Source organism: Canis lupus, chromosome 5 (assembly GCF_048164855.1).
Source record: "Canis lupus baileyi chromosome 5, mCanLup2.hap1, whole genome shotgun sequence".
NCBI classification, from domain to species: domain Eukaryota; kingdom Metazoa; phylum Chordata; class Mammalia; order Carnivora; family Canidae; genus Canis; species Canis lupus.
In genome coordinates, this window is record NC_132842.1 from 47,866,244 (window position 1) to 47,889,526 (window position 23,283).

The window sequence follows — 23,283 nt, forward strand, 5'->3', positions numbered from 1 at the left end:
AAAAGAGAACTAGAAATTTCAAACCAGTGGTGCTAGCAAAGGCTAATTAATAGAGGGAAGTCCAAAAGCCTCTGGAACAGAAAGAGAGGAATGAAACAGCAGAGCGGACTGGACTAGCTAGGTTAGGGGCAAAACACTTTCCCTAAAACCCTTAATATCATTTTAATCATTTCAAGATCCTTTGACTCAGTATCCCTTACTTATGGCAAAGTTTCATTTCTGATGGTCATCATGATGATTCTGAATCCTAATGATGACTCTGAATCGCCAAAGGAAAAAATTCCACTTAATCACTTTAAGACCAAAGAAACACAGAGACATATGGGATCCCTTTAGAAAGACCCATCAAAATTGGCTATTAGAAGTTTAAAAACTGGATAAACAGTTATCTAGAATATTTATTTCATGAAACAATCAATTCCCCCCGATAATAATAAAAGGAAGACAAACATTTATAAAGCACTTACTACAAGTCATGCATCATTCCAATTGTTTTATGTATATTAATGTACTTAATGTACACAACAACCCAACCAGGCAGGTGCTATTACTACCCCATTTTTCAGATAAGGAAATTGAGGTACAGGCAGATCAACACAAGTAACACAGCTACAAAGTGTCCCAGAGAAGATCTGAACCCAGGCCGTCTGGCTCCAGACACTAGCTCCTTCTAAATTACTACACTATGCCAAGCCATTACTTTATAATCATATGGGGTGCCTTATTTCAAAGACCAGGAATATGATAAGATACATGTAAAATCTTTACCAAATATAGTATGATCTTCAGAATTCAGTTTTAGTATATGTGCTGCCAAGCCAAGCACTGATCTTCAGAATTCAACGATTGAGATATGTCAGTGTTTTTCAATGCCTCGAAGTAAAAACTCTTTTTTTTTTTTCGAAGTAAAAACTCTTAAGTGTCTATTCTTTTTGTTCATTTCCGCCAAAATAAAAAGGGTGTTTGGATATTAGATTGAGGAGATTTTGTTCTTTTTTTCAATGTTGCATTTAAAGTTGTTTTTGGAATGAGACAGAACAATAAATAAGTAAATGGAATTATGGAAAAATTCTTTTTTCAGGACTCCTAGTTCAATCAGATAAATATGAAGATCTGAAATAATTTAGTCCTTCTATTTCTTAGGTCAAGATGTGAAGATTAAAACAGGTTTTTATTTGTCATCTTTATTTCTCAAATAGCTAAACTGTAAATTTGTTTTATATGGAAGGAAAGTCATTGGGTTGTTAAAATAACTGAGGTTACTACTGGCTTATCACCCAACAAAAATATTTGACCCTAATATATCCAGAGTAAAGGACTAAAATCAGCTTATGATGTTCTATTAAAAGAAAATTCAAAGTTTATGGAAAGGTTTTTTTCAATAGCAATGACCTGAAAAATATTTCTGGTTACTAAATGGGCATCTGTGTTTTTTATTTGTGCCATAAATATTTTTGCTAATTTCTGGAAGTTCCAGAGTAGAGAGAAATCATTTAGCCTCTAGAAAACAAAGAGTTCTACAAACCAAGCCTATATTAGTTCCACCATTTGCTCAACTCCATGTAACAAAAGGTCTCCAAAAGCTATGCACTCTCTTCACAGTCCTTTTGCTCAATAACAAGTTAACATTTACTGTACAACTTATAAAATACTCAAGGAACTGGAAAGAATGGAAAAGTTTTGATCAGGCATTTTCTCTTTCTCCTTGTTGTTAGTTTTTCATCTTCTTCCCACTCTTTTCTAAAACTACAAAGTAAGGGATTCAAATACTTGACCCAGAAGAAGATGCTTTAGGTATGTAAGAAAAACATCCATTGCCCCTTTTTTCACTATAAAATTAAATAATTAAGTCAACAATATTTATAATCATAATTTTCATAAAACTATGTTTTAATCATGAACATAAGAGATTAAGAATCCAAAACTAGTCATATTCCTAATTTCTTCTAGATGGTAAAGATTATATTTTTTAAATTTAACTTTTGGTTAGTGGCTACAAGGGCTAGATTCTATGTGAACATATTAGACAATAGAAAGGAAAGCAAACAGAGGGAAGGGAAGAAAAGGGATAAAATGGAAACAAGAAAGAAAAAAAGAAGAAAAGTATGGTAGAAATCAGTTGGCTGATCACCAAACCAGCTTTCTATTTTTTTGTGGACAGAAATAGGACTGCACTCTCTAGCCAGGTGATGCCGTGTGACCAAAGTCTGGCCACAACAACGTGGGCAATGCTTTGTGAGTCTACCCCTCTGCCACAGCACAAGAAACTGGTGGTAATGAAAGCAGAGCTCTGAGAACACCACTCGAGTGAGAGGAATGTGCCCATCAAGAATACCCATTTTACCAAGTTGGTGCAGCTAATTTGGTAACAGTGAGCTCACGCAGCTAACTCCAGAAACAGTATGGAGTTCCCAAAAAAAGTTAAAAACAAAGCTACCGTATGATCCTGCAGTTCCACGTCTGAGGATATCCCCCAAAAGAAAGAACAGCAGGATGTTGAAGAAATAATTGTGCTCCCATGTTCATAGCAGCATTACTCATACAAGCCAAGACACGGAAACAACCTACACATTCTGGGTGGATGAATGGATAAAGAATGGGATATATAAATATATACTGGAATATTACTCATCCATAAAAAAAAAAAGAAGGAAATTTTGCCTGTAGTGACAACACAGATGAAACCTGAGGGCATTCTGCTAAGCCAAATGAGGCAGACAGGAAAAATCAAATACTGTATGATCCCACTTACATGTGCAAATCACCAATGCTGAACTCATAGAAATACAGTAGAATGCTGGTTGCCAGGGGCCAAGGGGTGGGAGGGAAAGGAAAGATATTGGTCAAAGAGTATAAACTTCCAGTTGTAACATGAATAAGTTACAGGGATCTAAAGTAGACCATAGCAATCATAGTTAATGATACTGTATTACATTCTTGAAATTTGCTAAGAGCATAAATCTTAACTATTCTCAACCACAAAAAAAAAAAAAATGTCACATGATGTAAACGTTAATACAAGGGCAGCAATCATTTTGCCACCTGTAAGTGTATCAGATAAACGTGTTGTACAGTATCACACGTCACTTATATTCCAACAAAGCCAGGGAGGGGATAAAAGAAGTCAAAAAACATTCTTTCATTATTACTTACATTATTAAAGCGTATGCTTATCCAGTCACCAAAAGCACAGGAAAGTCAAGACAATGATCCCAGCTAACAGTTTGCAAAGTACACTACCAATGAAATTCCTTCGTTTCTAGGAAGTTCTCTAGTGGAATGCTGGGCAGGGAGCATGGGATAAGGGTGGGAGAAGACCCACTTCCATTCCTACTTGTTTCACTTACTGTGCTCTCTGTTCAATCTCCTCGAAAGCAAGAAAAAGATTTTATAGGTAATAGAGGTGCTTCAGGCTTCGTGATATTAAGAGCTAGGAAATAATCAAACACACCTCAACAGGGAGCTCACGCAGCTGACATGCAGGACACAGCTGTGGCCAACACCCCAAAAAGCAAGATCACCTTCCAAGGTAGAACTGTTTAAAAAAAAATCTGGGGTTTCAAACTGCCATCTGACTGTTCAGAATCATTCAGAAAGTCATTCTGACCATTCATTTTATTCCCGGGATAAGCAACACTTTAAGACCTACACGATCATTCCATTACTTCAATTTAATAAAGCGAGTCAAGGCAGGAATAAAAAGTCCCAGACTATCTGTCAGTCTGAATTTCCTAACTCACTTTTTCCTATGAGGAAACTACATCCCCTAGAACTTCATCATTAGCAATTCTAAGTGTACAGCGGGAAGGCTTGCTTCTCTCTCCTGGCTTAGTGCTGTATCTAGTGGAAGGAAAATCAGCACGCAAGCTCAAGCAACGAGAAAACCCATCCTGGCTGAGGCAAGCAGACACAGCTTAGAGAAAAGTCATCAAACAAATCAGTAAGAAAATCTGTCTGATGTTTTCCTTTTTTAAAAAATTGGTAATGTATACTTTTATTAATACGCTGACAACAATCGGTATCTTAAGCAACATTCTTATGTCGCTTAGAAGTTTACTGAAGATGTTCTCGCATCCAATGCCACGTCTGCCTGTCACCGCAACCCTTCTGGTATTTTTAAGACTCAGCTGACAGATAAGGACTGAGGCTCCCACAGCCTTTGTAACATTTCAAGGTTAAACAGTGAAGACTTTCCCAGCTTTAAAAAGTATTTCTCCAGCAGGCTGCATGACACAGGATAATACACGAAGAACTAAAACATTCTTCCACAAACACTTTTTCATCGTGCCGCTGATACTCACCACTACTGTAAAACACCAGGACGTACGTCATCGTTTTCATTTTACAGACATATAGATGGAGGCTTAGAAAAATTTAATGACCTGAGCATGAGCTCACCGACTGCAAGATTATCTCACCAAAGCCATTCGACCTCTCTTGAAATTGGGGGGACACATTCTTGCTAGTGACCCATGCAATGGGAAATTACATCACCTGCACACATTTTATCAGTGGAAATAACTGCTTCTAAAGGAAGGCTCCTCCTCTACCAATGGGTAGAGTTGAGCTCCAGGAGTGTTGTGCAGATCTAAGGCATTTAACTGTTTGTGGTGTGTCTGATGCAAGGGGGGCTGGGTCGGGGGGGGGGGGGGGCGGCGGTGCATTTGTTTTGCTCTGCTTCCTTTAAAATATAATCAAAGTGGCACTGCAACTCTTCAGAAAATGCCAATGAGGAATCATTAAATTCTTGGGCAAAATTAAGCAATGAGATTAGTCCTATATATACCGACTGGGGGAAAAAATGTCTTCGAGAATTTTCAGTTGTTCCAAAAGCAAAAATTCACCAAACGTGATGCTGGAGGATGTAATTCAATCAAGAAATTTTGTTTCAATTTGGATTTATGTCATTGCTTTAGTAGGTAGTGTTAATAGTTTCCAAGCGCCAGTGTTTATTCATGAACACTTTGCAAATCATAACGTAATGCATTCCTTTTTGGATACATCTTTTGTCAAATCCATCTGTCTATGGCAGATATGCAAAGTTTCACAGAGCCTTATCTGTAAAAGAACTTCCACGGTCAGACAAAAATGGCTTTAGAAAATTAAGAGGAGTGAAGACAAGGATAGGCTACTGTTGTACTGGGGATATGTCCTTTTTTCTCAACGCCTTGTTCACAGCCCTGTGTCCACTGGGCACCTGGCAACCTTCTACTCTCACTTTTCTTAATATCTGACCCTCTCCCAAGAGGGAGATGGGAGCCTGGCATCTCCGGAAGAGCCAAAGAGATGAGAAGTCCTCCAGAAAGTACCAATGCAAGATGTCAATTCTCCTAGTAGACACACAGCACTAGTTCCCTGAGCCCTCAACACGCGCTCTAAATACCTTCTGAACTGCAAAGGTAGCTTATTCAAGATGGATAATTAAGCATCCATTTTTATTTGATTCATCTTAAGAGCCTGAGCAGGTTAATATAAAGAATGAAGGCAAGGAAAGATGGGAGGGACCCTACCACAAGAAGGGGCGTCAGTTTGGAAGGTCAGACAAACCAGCTTCCACCTCCACTACTTTGTAGTCTGGATGGGACCCAAACCACCCTGAGGGATGAGATTACATTCTTTTAATAGATGCATCACTTTCTTCTACTAATACAGTTGGCTAGGAATTTAGAACAACGAGCGAATCAACTATTAGTATTAGTGTCTATGGCTGTGGAAACTCAATAAATGAACTTGCTATTCCAACTCAATAAAGAAACTCATACTGTGTCTTCATAATGTAAATGTCTTTCTCAAAGAATATATTAGAACTGCTTTTACTTAAAACTGTTTTACATACATACATTTGGTTGATACAAAAAAGGAAACTAGGTTGATAATTTTTCTTTCCTTCTACGAGCCTCACCCACCGGTGTGACCTCAGAGCTTAAATTGCAGCAGGTGAAAATATTTTTAACAAAATTCTGTGTCTCCAGTATGGTCTAAACATATTATTTTTGCAAAAAACACAACTAATATTCCTCCCTTACCAGCTAACCCATGTCAGTCATTTAAATAGCTACAACCAAAAATAAATTGCTCTTGAGCATACAAATAATATTTTTATAGGAATTGGCAAGTTATTACTACAGCAATTTTAAGGGTTTTTTTTGCCACAAGAATCCATGATTTTTAAAAAGTGTTCAAATTTGAGGTTTATACATATGACAAATATCCACATTTGTATCTGTAAGTCTAAAGAGGGAAAAATTAGTCAAAAAAACAAACTAGAAAACAAACCCCAAATGATCAATTACCGAGTTTTGCGCTATATTGAGAAAAAGTATAAAAACTATTGGAAAGGAAGAAAAATTATGTCGAAGTACTAACTTCATAGGCAAAAGCCCTTTTTAAGGAAAGGCTGGGAAAATCAGTAATGATTTCAAAGTAAAAAGTAAACTACCTATACCAACCGGTCTATACTCAGCACTAACTCCGGGTTAACTACCGAGTATTATTAACTCAGTATTAACTACAGAGCGTGCTATGAAAAGTAACACAGTGCTGATGTTTTCTAGTTTCTCATTTCAATCCGCTCCAGGTTTACCTTAAACCTTGTCAGCAAGAGTCACCCTTGCCCCCCCCAACCCTGCTACCCCACCCACCCATCCCCCACCTCCCATCCACCCCCCCCCCCCACCCCCACCCCTGCAATTATACAAACCTAACAAAGGCTTCCCTGGGATAACTTGATCTGCTTCAACCACAAATTCCAATCCACATACTTTCTTCTGTTATGGTTATGTCTGTGTGTATTTAATGTACTTGTGTTAAGGCTTTTAAAAACAAGCCAGTGATTTCTCATTCCCCTCTCCACCACAGAAACAGCACCACTGAGGAGCTTTTCTGTCCATGTAAAAAATGTTCTAGTTACCCACAGATTAGTCTTAAATCAGCTTCAGAGGACAGTGAAGCAAGCTCGTACAGCCACAATGGTACACTGCTCCTTCCTCTGTGCTCGGACTGCTGGGTCCCCAAGGGGCTGGGTCCCCAAGGGGCTGCTCCCTCGCGGTTTTGGACAAAGTGGGGGCGGGAAACCTTGCAACTTGCAGGACTCCAGCAGTTTCCTCTCAGCCGGGGCTTTGACACCAGGAGCCTGTCTTAACCTGCTCCTGTTGGACCTTTATCACCTCACTGACCCCATAAAGCCAACAGGGCTGGCAAATGCACTCAACAGCCTCCCAGAAACAGCAGCTTGCCCGTGACCCCGTGGCACCAAGCTCCAATAACCCTGCCGGGCCTTCCAAGCAAGCTTCAAGAGTCGTTGCCCTGAACTTGATACATAGAGCACAGCACCTCGAAAATGAATCATCTGTTAAGTCAGTATTTTCTAATTGCAATCACTCTCCCTCTCAAGGCATGTAATTAATTTACTGAGGTGTTTTTTTTTTTTTTTTTTAAAAAAAAAAAGAGAGAGAGAGAGAGAGAGTCAGGATTACTCACACAGTCTTGAAGATGCAATGCCAGCTATTTAGGACAGACACATCCAAGGCCGTGTGAGAACTCAGTTAGGACTACATATGCGTTAACGCAGGAACTGGCAGGCCTCTGGGCTACGGCAACTATAGGACTCGTGCTTCTTGTACACGGGGCTATAATTTATGAAACGGAGCCCCAGATCCAGCCAATCATTTAGCTCCTCATAACAAGTCTGACTGGCTCTGGAAAGCTGAAAGGGCTGCGCTAGAGCAACAAGGATGAGATAGTCCACACAATCGTCGGCTTCTCCGGAATCACTTGGCCCTGAGAGGCCAGAGAAAAATCACAGCTTCGCTGTCACAGGGAAGGAGGGCAGATGACCCGGAAAAACGTGACTGGATCTGGAGCGAGAGCTTTCTCGTCTGGCTTGGCAATCCCACCCGTGCCTGCCTCAGAAGACGAAGCTGCACCCCCGCCCCCCCTGCCCAGAAATCTAAAGGACAGCTACGGCAGCAAAACCTGAGGTAACTTCCCCTTTTGATTTTTAGGAGGAGGAATGCGGAGTCAAAATTATATACATGAAGTCACTTGGGCAACAAGGGGTGCTCCATTGCATTCCCCCTTTGTCCACTCCCTGTATGATCATTTGCTGCTAAGCATGCATAGGGGAGGCTCCATGTACCTGAAACGCACTTGAAACCACAATGCTCTTTTGTGGAGGGAGAGAGATCATTTTCCAGAACAGTTTTAGAGCTACCTTTTCACACGGGCAGCTCTCACCACCCCCACCCCCACCCCCAAACAAAAATAAAGGATGCTGAGGCAGGGAGTAGAGGACAGGCATTTCCTGACCACCATAAAATGCCTTTCATGTCTCAGAGGAAATAAGTAGGCTCAGAGAGGAAAATTGGGAAGCTAGGTTACTGCTCAGCTCCTCTGGCCCTTGGCACTGAGGCCACATGAGAATGTACCAGAATGTAGGGCGGTGGGACTGAGGGGGCCAGGAATGGCATGGAAGAGAGCTGACAGGCCTCCCGGGGGCCCTGTTGTTCCCTCGGTGATGCTCTCCTTAGCACCTCTTACATTTTGAGGTGTTAATCAGAGCAACTACTTGTTATACTGAACTTCTACAGGTGCAGTCATCAAAGGATCTGTGGGAAACATTTCTGAAGTGACTAAAATAGAAAAGGAGAAAAAAAAGAGGAAGAATTGACATTCCACATAATCCAAACACCACACCCTGAGATACTTGACATATTTTACCTAATGACAAATGCTTCCGAATCTTCAGCACCTCACGTGTCTTCAGCAAATTGTGTTTCAAGTATACCATCAGCAACAACAACTAAAGCTTTGTAACACACTTTTAAAAAACAAACTCAATCGTTAGGCTCTCCAAGCGACAACAGAATCTTTACAATATTCAAATCATGTCAGCCTTACGTGTTCCCAGAGGGAGACGTGGGGAAGGGAGACTCACTTTGTTTAGTGATAAAAATATAAACAGCAGGAACAGAAGAGATGTTTATGCACTTTTTTGTTTGGTGCAGGTTATTGGCTGAATTCAACGTGAGATTTGATGCCAAGAAGGAAAGCATACCAGTACACAGAAAACAGAAAAAGTCTTCCATTGGCAATTCCCACCCCCAAGGTTTGGTCTTTGAATTTTCCGATTTGTGACTAGCCAGGGAAGAAAATTTCTCCTCTGTGCAAATTTTTTTTTTTTTAATTGAACTTTGTTTATTTGACAGCACTGTTGCCTGCCATGACTAGGGGAGAACCGAAATTTCTCAGGAAGTGTATTTGCCGAACCTGTTGTTCCCTTTACTGCAAGGTAACATGGGTTGCCTAGCCTAACGTGGCAAGCAGGCCCTTAAGTTAATATGGTCACTGAATCCTCACCACACAGAACACCCTTTATAAATTTCCATGAAAATCCCCTCCAAACCCCACATCCAGATCTCCATTTGTCAACAGATAAGGCCAGGAATACAAATAAACTGAGGCCCCTACGTCATTTCACACGTATTCATCCATAGGGAGACTTCACCTCCAGCAACTTTGAACACACCCCCTTCACCACCCAACACAGTGGCCAACAAACACCCAGCAAGTCCCTGAGCTGGAGGCTTTCACAGCTTCTGTACATTCTCTGTGTCAACAGATTCCTAAGTTACTGACTGACCCCCCAGCTCCCTGCCCCTTACAAACACTAAGCATTCTGTTTGACTCAACTTCAAGGTGTTTATCTGTTAATAGGTAATATTCGCCCCCCCAAAAAAACTCATGATGAGGCTTTCTGCAAGACCAGCACTGCCATCCCCTCCCAAACCTTTAATAAACTGTGGTAGCCCAAAACACGTCACTTCTACTTGGCAACGTTGGGGGGATTTAGATACTTACTAGCTGCAGACATCACATAGCAGAGAAACTCTTACGCTGTAACAAAGCATGCAAACTATGCTTCTCAATCATCAGGGTTCCTATCAGTAGGTTCTGGCTAGGGACACTATCTTCTGTTATCATCTCCAATTAGTGGTGGCTAGGCCATCAGGCACTGTCTAAGAAGTCCATGTTACACAAGGGTCCCCCAAACAGCTGAATTCAGTTCTTCCTCATTTCCTTGATCACAGCCTCAGAGACAAGAATTAAGATGATCCCGATAAAAGAAAAAAATAGCTCAGGAATGCAAACCTTTTTCTGACCCGAGAACTGTCAGCAAATCTCTAATATCAGAACAGCTATGGTTGACTGAGAAGCATCCCTCAACCTGGGCCAAGAACCATTTCTACTTCCATAAGCTAATTTGTCTGGCCCCGTGGTTTATGTGGCCAAAGGAGTCACTCATGAGCTAACTCTAAGAAACACTCAGATCCACCGTGTTAGTATATCAAACCAGTTCAGAGTGACAGGGTATTAACCCACTCCAGGTCATGTGGATAAAAAAAGCTCTGTTCTTTTCACAGTGTCGGACTCCACCTCAAGCTACCTGAGATCTTGGGACCAGTTTGCTTGCTGATAGGCAACTGCCGATACTTCACACGCTGACACTTTAGGGCCCGCATCTTGGGATGTCAACTCAAAGGGAAATGGTTGCTTAGAAAAGTGGCTGCAAAAGGCTTGTCCCACTTTAACAAAGCCAAAAATAAAATTTATATTTAAAAATAAAATAAAATAAGATTTACATTTAAATAAAAGGGCAGGGGTACTAGAAACCTAAGTTTGTGGTTATCACAGAATGAAGTTCATGTTCTTGGTTCAAACAACATTAACACTTTATCTGGGCACATAGATCTCAAATTCAAATTTGCTCTTGGCACATGGGAATTTTTGGTTAGTGGCTTTTGTTGTTGTTTTAAAAGACAGGATGGAGCCTACATCTTCTTTTAAGATTTTATTTATTTATTCATGAGAGACAGAGAGAGAGGCAGAGACATAGGCAGAGGGAAAGAAGCAGGTTCCCCACGGGGAGCCTGATGCAGGACTCGATCCCAGAACCCCAGGATCACAACTGGAGCCGAAGGCAGATGCTCAACCACTGAGCCACTCAGATGCCCTGGAGCCTACATTTTGGGGGTTTTTAAATTCATCTTCTCAGAACACGAATGTATGGGCACATATACATAAGATACATGACAAGATTCTAAAAACATATTACACTTCAAAGTAACATAAGCCAACAACTTTGCACTCCTACATGCTCAAAATCCATCTTCTAGGTAACAATATCTCAAAAGAAGGGTCAATTTTTCTATGGTCGAAGTTTCTCAAACTCCACACGATACGACATATACAAAAAGAATGGCAATTGCTTACATTTAGTAAGAGGAAAATGTGCATTCCTAATATGTGATACTAAAATCACCTCCTTGTTTCAGGCTATGTGTGAGTATTGTTAACATGGAGGGTCACAGCACAGACTCTGAGCCGGGCCGCTTGGTTTCAAATACCAGTTCTGACCCTTAACTGGGACCCTGGGCAAGTTACCTAACCGAGGTGTATGTCTCGGTTTCCTCAGATGTAAAATGGTACCACACACAGTCACTACCTCCTGGGGCTGGGATGAAGATTCAACAGACAATGCATGCTGAGAACCAAGCCTCTTACACGGTGAGTGTTCATTACAATAAATGTACACAATAGCCGACGTGGGGTGGATTACTCAACAGCTAGATATGCTGAAATATATCTCCTAACATCACATAGCTCGTTACAGGTAATATTTGTAAATAAGATTTTTGTCTTCAGGCCTGCGAGATAACAACTCAAGGGGCCATGTCAGTCGCTGCAACTGTCAGTGTTTTGCCTGGTGACCACCTGACCCTTTCAACCTGGCCCTGCCTTCAGATTGTCACGCCAGGACGCTAACCTAAGAAATGACACAGAAAGGAGTAACTGTAGCAGACATGATTCATAGGAGAGTTGGTACAAAGTTCAGGCTAGTTTAAAGATTCCCACATGAAGGCAAAAATATAATGGAAGCCATTAATCTTCAGTCATGGTACCTTAACAAAAAAGATATGAAGGAAGGAAAAAAGAGAGTTACCTATCACGAACAGCTGTGCTGATTATCCTACTACATGAACCATGGCTAGGATTCATGCTGACTTCTCAGCTTAAATATGAGAGAGCATTGAAGCTAATTATCTCCTTTCCTGCCTGCGATGGGAGATTTCTCAGAGCAGGAGGATATTAACTGTGAGTTCAACATGCTCGTGAAGAAGGTGCAGAGGGGAAAAAAAAAAACAGAGTTGACTTGGTGAGGAAGAGTCACCCTAGGGAAGGACTGTGTACCTTTAAACTCAATGATTCATTCATTCATGCATGCATGAGTGGTCTTGCCCCTTACCCCCTCTCACTGCCATATAACCATACTACCACCACCACCACCACCAGCCACATCTAACCACTTACAGTTCCAGAGGGAGCACATACTGTACCCCTCCATCTGCGTGCCCTTCCCCTCACACCCCCACCTCCTTTCCTGAGAGCCTCTTTCTACCCATCTCCTCTCCACGGGAGGTGGTTATTGCCTATTGAGTATATTAATTGATCAGTACCACTAACCACATGAATTAGCACTAAAGGACCAAGAAGCAGTAGAGAAGCTGGGGAACATTTTCATTTTAACATAAATTGCTCTAAGAATGAAATTTGGGGCACTTTATGCAAAATCCAAAATGAAATCAAGTACTGAGGCTTAATAGGCCCACAACTTCTTTGGTGACATTAGAGAATCATCTCCAGTCCTTCCTAACAAGTTGATAAACTCAGAGAGGGTGCCTGGGTGGCTCAGTCAACTGAGTGTCCACTCTGAGTTGCAGCCCGGGGCATGATCTCAGGGTGGTGAGATGGAGCCCCCCTCATCAGGCTCTGAGTTCAACAGGGTGTTTGCTTAAAATTCTCTCCCTTTGTCCCCACCCCCCCACTTGCACTTGTGTGTGTGCTCTCTCTCTCTCAAATAAATAAATCAAAAGAAACAAACAAACTCAAAGAAGCTCCCGTGGTTGCTAGAAATGACTGCGTTAAGTGAAAGCTTTGTGTAGTAGCTGAAGTTGAATGAGCTAAGTCTCAATTATTCTAATTATTTGTTCCTGGCAGAGGACTATAAAGTCCAGGGGTCTCAGAATCAGAGGTGGGGGGATCACCTCCCCCTGCCCCCTCTGCTGATTTAGCTACAGAGTCAGACATGAAGTCTCTCCCTAGGCCCACTTGTGCTCTGAGGCCTTGTCACATGGGGCATTGCTGCAGTTCAGGCTGGTGACCGAAGGGACAAGTCACTAGACATTCAACAAAGAAAAGGAGGATGGGAGGGGCTAAAGAATCGTAGCAAATGGTGTGCTGGAGGGTAGCCTCCAGGATCATGACGCAGGTCCAGTTTGTCTCTAGGCCCTCTCCCACTTCATCTCCATCCCCTCCTTCCCACCAAGAAACGTTTGCCTAATCTCCCTGGCTCCCTCCACCAAAGTGGCCCACAAAGGAACCTGACCTCCTCTGCTCCCATCAAAAAAATTGTGTTGTGTGCCAACCTCAGAGCAGCCAGAGTAAAACAGTTGGTGCCAGTATGGTTAAATGTTTCTTCTATCTTCCAAGTGGCACTCTGTTTTAGTAAGGGCTTTCTAGAAATAAAGCTGAGAACCCAAGAAACGCCATTGGACATTTCGGGCCCCTTGGAGCAAGACAGTAAAGGCATGTAGGAGGCAGACAGGGCTTTCTGGGCCCTGGGAACCCCACGAGCACATCCAATGCCTTCTCCTCTCAAGAGTGGCCAGCCCTACATGCAGCGATCTGGGCCAAGGGGAATGCCAAGTTTTCACTCCTCCATGCAATGCCACCACTTGGCATTGGAGACTGCACAATCTGCCCAGCCACTCATGCCAGCCCTGCCTCTAAGGTCTCTGAGCCTTCCCTCACTATATCCAGAGCACAGGCCACCATCCACTCAGAAAGGACTTCTCACTTACTTAACCTTCCCAAAATAGAGGTAAATAATCAGTGTGTCAAAAGGAGTTTGGCTCCGGAGACATCTTTGTGATCACCAGAAACTAAAAGAGGCATAGGCTGCTCCATGTCTCCCAGTCCAGAAAAAAAAAATTTCTCTTTTTGGCCGTAAGAACTTAAGCACAGAAATCAGGGTGCAGACTGGAAGAAGAGCAGACTGCACTTGAGTCCCATGTGCATTATAAAATAATTCAGTGGCTCACGAATTTCATGTGCTCGGGATTATAGAAGGTGTATGTTTGCACTGGCGGACCCCTGACTCCCACCACAAGATGCTCATCCTGTAGGTCTAGAGTGGATCCTAGAAACCTGCATTCTTATTGGCATCTTTGAGGCTTGCAAAGCCGGGTGTTCACAGATTGCTCACCAAGAAACATGCACGGCAAACCTCTTAAGACAAAGCCCAGCACGTTGCTCCTGCTCATCACTTGCTTCCTATAACTCTTAATAATCAGAATTGATTCCAACTTTACATGCTCGACTTGGACTTGACCTTTAGCTAAATGAATATAGCACATGGGGATGGCAGTGTGGTTACAAGCCAGGGGCTGGTTTCATACAAAGAAGGAAAGAGAAATTAAGAGAGAGAGAGCCTAATGTGCATCCTTCCAAAGATCTGTTAGCCACTGATGAGACCTCTTGAGCCCCAAATACCACCCCCCTCATTCCATAGTATCTACAGCTCTGACAAGATAACACGGAAGAATCTGGAACAACTACCTATGGATCAGAAGTTCCCAAAGTAAAAACACTCACAATATTGGCACTTCCATTTTTCTGCCTCAGACACGGGATACAGGGTTATTTGTTTTGGAGGACAAAGCAGGTCCCAGGTAAACAGGAGTTTTTAAATGGTTGAGTCTACAAACTTTAGCACGATATAAAAGCAAATCTCAAACCTGATTGGCTGGTGTGTTCTGTGAGTCTTGGCTCTTTTCCTCTACTGTTGATGCAGGCCCTCCACAGGCGGCTGGAGCTAACTGTGTCTATTTACACTTGAAATCACTCCTCACAATAAATAGGACCGTCCTTCAGGAAATCTTCTGTTTGGTTTGCATGCTCCCAAGGATAGGACAAAGCTCTCTTGTTGAAGAGCATAAATAACAAAAGCTTTGTTCTTCCCAAACCAAGAGGGAAACTAGATCTATCCAAAATCACTTGGTCTTTAACTGCGTAAGGATGACAAGAATGAAATATTATTTTAGGCTGTCCAACAGCATCACTCAGGCTCCTCTCCTGGCTTCAGAAAACAATGACTCAGTATGGCCTTTTTCTGACAGGAAAACACTCTTCCAGAGATTTGGAACCAGGGCTCTTTTTGCATTTAAACTAATGGAAGCAAGGCACCTGGTGCGTCGGTGGTTGAACGTCTCTTTGGCTCAGGTCGTGATCCCGGAGTCCTGGGATCAAGTCCTGCATCCGGCTTCCCAGAAGGAACCTGGTTCTCCCTCTGCCTATGTCTCTGCCTCTATCTCTCATGAATAAATAAACTAAAAAATAAATTAAAAAATAAACAAGCCAGTGGAAGCTATTCAAAGCCCACTTAGCTTTCCACAGGCAGAGGAACCCAGCTGTTTGTACTCATAGAATGAAAGTAAAATAGGAACCATAAAAGGAAAAAATATATATTTTTCTTACTCCATCCCAGGTGCTTGACATGTATTTTATTGCTTGATTCCTTCAGCAACTTCTTGGAGGTTGGTGTTAGCCCCCCTTTTACCCAGAGTAAGAGAAGTTAAATAAATTTCTCTAAGGACACAGAGTTGATAAATGGCAGAGCTGGAAATTAAAAGTAGCCTCAAATCCTATCTGTTAAGATTTAAAACAGAAGCCTCCCATGTTTTCCATAGTATTTATATTTTACATAAATATGATTGTTTTCACAACCTGCTTTGTATGACTAAGTAATTCTCTACATCACATGGAAAGTACTGTAACATTTTTACTAACTACACAGGATCTCCTAGAAGGGAATTTACTCTAAGTGATTGATTATACCAGTCCCCTACTGATGAACATTGACGTTATGTCTATTTTTCCTTATGAATATGCTTTTGCAAACTTGTTTTTACATTTGTGCACTTGTCCCCTAATTGTCCTACGAATTGCTGGACAAAAAAAAACATATTTTCTTTTTTACATTTTCATTTTACGTTCCAGTACATATCATCCAATTGCTCGCCAAAAGGTGTGTACCTAGGGTTCTTCCTACATTTAAACCAATGGAAGCTCCTGGCAGCAGCATGGGCGTGCTCATTTCCTCACACTCAGGCACACCAAGTTCAACCAACCATTTACATTTATGCCAAAATGACAAGAGTCAACAAGAGCGTTGTTGCTTTTATTTGCATTAATTTCATTACTAGGAAAACTAGACTTTTTTTTTCTTATGTAATGATCATTGGCAATTCTTTCAGAAATTAATCATTCGTCTCCTTTTTCTACTTCTCTATGAGAGCCTGACTCCAAAATTCATCACAAAGGCTTTCTCCTGTCTCTTGCTTTCGCCCTGTCCCTGCTGCTCTATTGGAAACTTTGATCTATAACCAAGAAAATTTCAGTAACGTATTGCCAGGGTGATTAGTCCAGTTCTGTAAAACATGTTCCAAGAAGAAAAACTGGTTATGTCTAAAGGACAGAGAACCGTAAACTTCTACTTGGTTGTCTGCTTCAGAAATAGGTCATTCCCTTGACTTTACTGGCACTTGTTTATCTTCTAAAAAACAATGATCCATTCAAACTGAATCTTGCTCTTTTGCACAGGGAAATCTGGATAACAGAAGAGGGCCAAGAAAGTTTGGAGAATATCCCCAGAACCAGGAGCCAGAAGGGAGCCAGAAGGGACACACACACACATCTGTACCCCACATAGGGGCAGACCCCAGACTCATCGATTGCTTGTGCTGAGGCCCAGGTTACAGATGCCCTAGCTTAAAGGAAGCTAAGACTCATAGGCAAAAAGTGTCTTGTCTGAAATCTACTGGCAGAAGACAGTCTCTTGACTCCCTGAGCAGAACTCATTCTACTGGAGGATATTGGCCAGAAGTAGAATATAGCCCAAGTTGAATGACCAGAACATAAGACACGGGCTGTACCTCCCATAGGGCCGGAATTATGTTGAAAGGCCTTTGGCCAAGAGTACCATCACCCCAGGCTCAGGCACTTGTGCACAGGGGGGCCTGACCATGTGCTTGGGCAGCATTTTAGCTGCTAGGCTGGGCAGGATTCTGACTGGCTGTGGCTGGAGCACTACAGGGATGACATTAGGCTGCCCTCTTGTTTCTCTCAAGAAAGAAAATGACCAAATCCAAATAGCAAAATAGGGCAGCTCTTAAAGCAGCCAGCTTTTCCCTTACAAATATCACTTGTATTATTGGCTTAGTTTGATGAATATCATCGGTTCAGATTCAGCCAAAGCCACACTCTGAACAAAAGAACACCAAGCCTGGTCTCATGGTGGTCCTATCCTCCCATACAGGCTTCTGCCTTAGCTCAGGAGAGACCCAAACGTGACCAAAACATCTCATGAGAGAACAGGACAAGAGCTACCCTCTCTCACCTCAACTGTGGAAAAATGCATGGGTCTTTATCCCCATACACGTTCCCCAGAGGGGACCAAAAACAAGCAGCCAGAAGCTTTCCAGTGGCACGAGCTCCCTCTGCGGAGTACTCCTGCTGGTCCCACCTTGAAGCTCTTACCAACTCAAACGAAGGCTATATTCCACCCAACACAGACCCTGGGAGGGCCTCAACAAGGCAGCCTTCTCCATCTTTTCTCAGTTGAAAAGTTTTTTTCCTAACTCTTTAGACATCCTGTGGCCTAAAAGAAGAAACGGCTCACACTGAGAGTTAAGGAACTGAATGAGCACATCTGGAAAACCAGCCTAGGTTGGAACGGTGATGACTTTGTTGTGCCAGGAGCTGCACATGCACTGTACCATTTAATCCCCACAAGGACCTTCCAAGGTGGGTCTTGGTATCTGACCAAGAAGACAGAGGAAACAGTAAGAGCCCCACTGAATCTTCTAGAGAATTTCATTAACTTTCATGAGAACTTTAAGCATTTCTTCCAAAAGGCCAAAGGGAAAGCATGGAGGACTCTGTCTCAAATGCTAACCTGTCTCGAAAGTTCATTCCTGGCCACTGAACCAATTGGCTCCCCTCGGCTTCCTCCCTGGAAAAAAAGTGATCTCATGCTGGTGGCTCTCTTTGGGAATAGGACATTTCCCATAAGAGAAAATTCTTTCCAAATAGTGCTTATTTTAGGAAAGTTGTGTAGATTCCCAGTCATCACACAGGAAGTGTGATACCCCTCAATCAAGGACAGACTCTGCAAGGAAATCTCAGTAACCCTACTGGGGTCATGAAAGAGTCAAAATAAAGAAAGAATGAACGAACCAGATGGGAGAAGTTAGGTGGGTCCAGAACATTTGTGAACACATGAATTTTCATCTCCAGGGATTCCAGAGGTCTTTATCTGCTGGCTCTGAAGATTGGACTATATGCAATCAGTTTCTACTTCTTGAAACATTCATTTAATTTAGATTAGCCCATCTGCTTCTTTTGTCTCCAAAAAGGATCCAAAGAAACTAATTCCTGATTCCAAGGATGAAAGCGATACCACTTAGAAAAGTGTAAGATTTATTTATAATACACCTTCACACTCTACTACATTGGTAAAATACTTAATTCCATATAGCGTTCAAAATGATACCTGACTCGGTGCTAAGCACCTACAAGGAACTGAATAAATACATGTTTACTAATTTATATCCATCTGCATAATAATGGTAAAAAATACCATGCATTCATAAGAAACTTCACTATTTTCAAAACGTTTTCACGAATGCCATTTTAAAGGAACCTCAAAATCTCATGCAGATCTGAGAAGAGGCTTTGTGAACATAGTACGAAGGTTTATATGCTGGCGCTGCCACTCATTGGCTGTGTGACCTCAGTCACCTCACTGAAAGGCTCTGAGCCTCAGACTTCTCAATTATAAAACATGAGTGGAACTTCTTCCTTCCTTGCAGAGATGAGGAGAGACCTAAAGATAACAGATGCCAAAGCTACAGCAGGTACCTGATGCATGGCAGGAGTTTGGAAATGGAAGTGAAGAATTATGAGAAAGCAGGACTGGTATCATCATGCCTTCCCACAGCCCAGGGAGCGGAGGATGGAGGGGATTCAGCGGTTGACCAGTGCCTGCTGCCACCCAGGGCCACAGCCAGGAGACCAGCCGGGCAAGTCTTCGGCATGCCCAGAGGAAAGGGTTCTCTGCTCTGTTTGAAAACCTGAGGTGTAAAAGGTAGAATTTTTGCCAAAACCGGAGTGTTGATATCTGAAGCTTGGAAAGAGCTGATTCACGATTTCAGCAGCAAAGGAGGCACTTAAACTAAAACTCTCTTTCCATGCTAGTGTTGTCAATAGGAAGCAAATATAAGTCAGGAGAATCTCTTCTCATTCTGATGCAAAACTTCCCAAGGATTTGATGGGTTTTGTCTTGACCATCATTTGTATTTCTTTTGAGCTGCTTTCTGGAATTTACTAAATCTAACATTTTGGTGTCTATCACCTGCCCTTCAGCTTAAGCGAATTCAGCTTCTGAACAAAACAGCCCCAAACTTAAGAGAAGTTTGCCCCTTCTGGAAAGCTGCTGGGGGTCACCCTGTCTAAATATCACCTTGTTTAAAATATGCAGCGCATCCCTCCAGAGCAGTTATAAAGGTCATTTTAGGAACCTGTGTGGCCTCTGACATGCGACAGTCAAGAACTTTTTTATCTGCGCTTTGCCAGGTCTAGAACTGCTCAGTGCTAAAACATTGGGATGTCTTTGCTTGGAACTTTCAACATACAGTGTTATAGTAGTTTCAGAGGTACAATATAAGGGTTCCACAACTGTATACCTTACTCAGTGCTCATCATGATAAGGAGACTTTTAATCCCCTTCACCTATTTCATCCACTCCCCACCCACCTTCCCTCAGGCAACAATATCCAACAGGGAAAAGTCTCCGACAAATGGTGTTGGGAAAACTAGACAGCTGTATGTATGCAAGAGAATGAAAACGGACCACTTTCTTACACCACACACAAAAATAAACTCAAAGTGGATTAAAGACCTAAAAGTGAAACCACAAAACTCCACAGGCAGTAATTTCCCTGACATCAGCCATAGCAACGCTTTTCTAGATAATGGAAACAAAAGCAAAATTCAACTATTTGGACTACCCCAAAATAAAAACTTTTGCACAGTGAAGGTAACTATCAACAAGAGGAAAAAAAGACAACTTACTGAATGGGAAAAGGTAATTGCAAATGTTATATTCGATAAGGGGTTAATATCCAAAAATTCATAAAGAACTTACACAACTCAACACCAAAAATAAATAAATAAATAATCCAGTTTAAAAATGTGCAGAGGACGTGAATAAACATTTTTCCCAAAGAGGACATACAGATGGTGAACACATGAAAAGATGCTCAACGTCACTCATTATCAGACAATTTCTTTATAGTAAGTTATTATAGAGTCAGCGTTGCTGGCAATACTTTGAGACCTGACTCCTAAGATTAGGGTATTTTCAGAACCTCACAACAAGAACAAAAGTCGATGGTGCTCTCTGCAGGAAGCCTAAATGAGACTCTGTGAAATCACTGAAATAATCTACTATAGGTATCACTCTCATTTCCAGATCTTTGTGATGATATTGATAGAAGATCTGGAGCACACATTACCATACTGTACCAATATAAGCCCTAGTGAACAACAACAAAAAAAAAATGGACAGAGAAAACTAGAGGATCCAGAACTCTCCCTCCCCCACTATCTGGAAGAAAACAAGTGAAAACATGCTATGATCTCTAGACAGCATACTCTACCTGCTAAAAAAAAAAAAAAAAAAAAAAAAATTTAAAAAGCCAATGTTGTAAATATTTATTTGACACTCTGCCCACTGTGTGATTTAGCTAACAACTGTTCCAAGTTGTTAGTAAATCCTCCCACTATTTCTTTCTTCTTGGCTTTATTTTCCCTAACTTTGTCCTTTTGCTTCTTTACCTCTGCATTTCTTTGGTGTTTCTTGCATTTATTTCTATTCCTTTATCCCCCTGTTCTTCATGATATGAAAGCACTCTCAGGTAAGTGCTATACAAGTGTCAAGTTGTATCATTATTACCTTTACCATCTTTATTATTTATGCCAAGACATCATTATTTTGCATTCTCACTACTGTATCTACAACTTGTTCCTCCAGCTTTTTTTTTTTTTTAAGATTTTATTTATTTATAGACACAGAGAGAGAGAGGCAGAGACACAGGCAGAGGGAGAAGCAGGCTCCATGCAGGAAGCCCGACGTGGGACTCAATTCTGGGTCTCCAGGATCACACCCTGGGCTGCAGGCGGCGCCAAACCGCTGTACCACCAGGGCTGCCCCTTTTTTTTGTTTTGTTTTGTTTTGTTTTGTTTTGTTTTGTTTTGCTTCTGCAGCTTTTATCTTACTTGGTCTTCTACAGATTTTTTTAGAACATAAATATTGGCACATAAATATTGATAATAAAAGGCAAAGTTGAATATCTTTCTATTAACCATCTATGATCACAATTGTGTTGAAACAATAGGAAAAACTCCAAGGATATGAAAGACTTGTTTCTTGATCTTAGTAAGCTTACAACATAGAGTGACAAGCCACACAATGAGCAAGTGGGACATCTATAAGATGTGCAGGTGACTAGAGTTCACACAGAGGACCAAGTCCGAGTTAGCCGAGTAGAAGTGACCATGGAAGGTTTTCTGAAGGGGAATTGCAAAAGGGAAAAGAAAGAGATGGGAAGTCTGGGGGGGGCGGGGAATAAAGAAAGACATTCTATCCAACTCACCAATGCCATTAAAGCATTTTCTATAGCTTTTTACATCTCCTAGGGACTACTCGGTTTTTTGATGCCTCGCTTATTTCTGTTCTGACTATATTATCAAAGGCTGCTTTGGAACTTGAGAAAGTGCTAATCTGTCTTACTTTACACAATTTTTTGTTATTTTTTTCTTATTTCCGTGATCTTGCATATTGCTTTTGTGCAACCACAGCCTGCTCCTCTAGTTCTTTCAAGTTTCTCAGATCTTCTTAGGTATGTATTTTTAGCAGGGCATGTGAAAGGTAACACTTTTCACAAAGCAGTTCTGCAGCATCTGCTGTGTGAGGTACGAGTGAACACAGCAGCCTGGAGACTCTTGCAGCCCTCACCGATGTTCTCCATTGTCCCTCAGGCCACTTAGTCCTCTCTGCATAAAAGATCAGGTTACAAAACAGCCTCCTCCACACTGAAATGGGGACGCCAAAGCAAAATGATCTAAATGCGGTCTGAATCTGCTAGACGGTTCACCCACTTCAAAGGACTCCAAGCCTGGGACATAATCATTTCCACCATCTATTTCAACAGGCTACACCTTCTTTTTCAAAGATGTTTGACATTAAAGTTGATACAGAGACTCTTACTTGAAAATTAAAATTCATCATGGTGAGAAAAAGGGGGAGACATTTTTAAAGTGAGAAGCCAGACTCCTGATACCACAAGTGTCTAATTGTGTTCTTAATACAGATAGGATTGGAAACATGGGCTACAAACAAGAGAGTCTCCGGTCCTGAAACCTGCCCTCCCCACAGGTCAAAGCACAAAATGAGTCACCTGTCTGCTTGCAGGGAACAGGCGTTTTGTTCTGAAACAAAGGAAGCAATGTCAAATTCCAAGGTCTAAATGAATTCTTATCAATCTTACATTCACACAAAGGTGTGCTTCACTGATCATCCCTGAAAGCTAACATTTCTTGTGAAGGGGCTATTTGAGAACTAGAAGGAGCAAAGGGGAGGAAACACCACAAGATGGAACAGCAAGGGGAGACGAAGACAGTGGGGGGAAAAGATATAAACTCTTCTACATGATTTCTCAAGGCCAGTCATGGCAAAGGCCACTTATGGCATTAGCCTTGCACACGACAGGGCGCTCTCCCTCTGCCCTTCCGGCACATCGAGGGATCCTGTACCATCTGCATGTTTGTTTCTGATGGGCTAAGTTTAATAACGTCCAGCTTTCACCCATGTGACTTTGGGTTTTAAGAAAAATCACATCAGGGTAAAGTATGTGTCCCACCAAGTGTCCCTTTCTCTACCCAGTTCTGTCTTTTGAATGAAGAATGAAGAGCTCCAGGAAGCATATCAAGGTACATTTTTCTCCACAAGGAGACACCGAGCTGAATATAAGCCATGGATATTTGCAGACTGCAAGTCAGTGAAACATCAGCCTGCTTCTTTTCATTAAAAGTTTGATTTATCAG

General features: G+C 41.8%; 1 protein-coding gene and 1 long non-coding RNA gene across 26 annotated transcripts in view; one reads left to right on the forward strand and one right to left on the reverse strand.

The window, feature by feature from the left end:
• The window catches only part of PDE4D (phosphodiesterase 4D), a 1,448,272-nt gene that overhangs the window by 1,356,541 nt on the left and 68,448 nt on the right, over nt 1-23,283 (reverse strand). For 8 of the 25 annotated variants that reach the window (XM_072826550.1, XM_072826545.1, XM_072826547.1 and 5 more), the window contains exon 1: nt 7,480-7,947. The exons of 16 other annotated variants lie outside the window; for them this stretch is intronic. The gene's annotated coding sequence lies outside the window, so the exon portion shown is untranslated. Of the gene's footprint in view, nt 1-4,301; nt 4,534-7,479; nt 7,948-23,283 lie in introns of those variants that run through there. One more of the 25 variants, XM_072826553.1, reaches the window with a different exon arrangement.
• Nucleotides 7,841-10,630, forward strand: LOC140633660 (uncharacterized). Its single transcript, XR_012031235.1, has 4 exons — nt 7,841-7,979; nt 9,006-9,106; nt 9,207-9,289; nt 10,422-10,630. It is a non-coding gene; the product is annotated as an uncharacterized lncRNA (long non-coding RNA).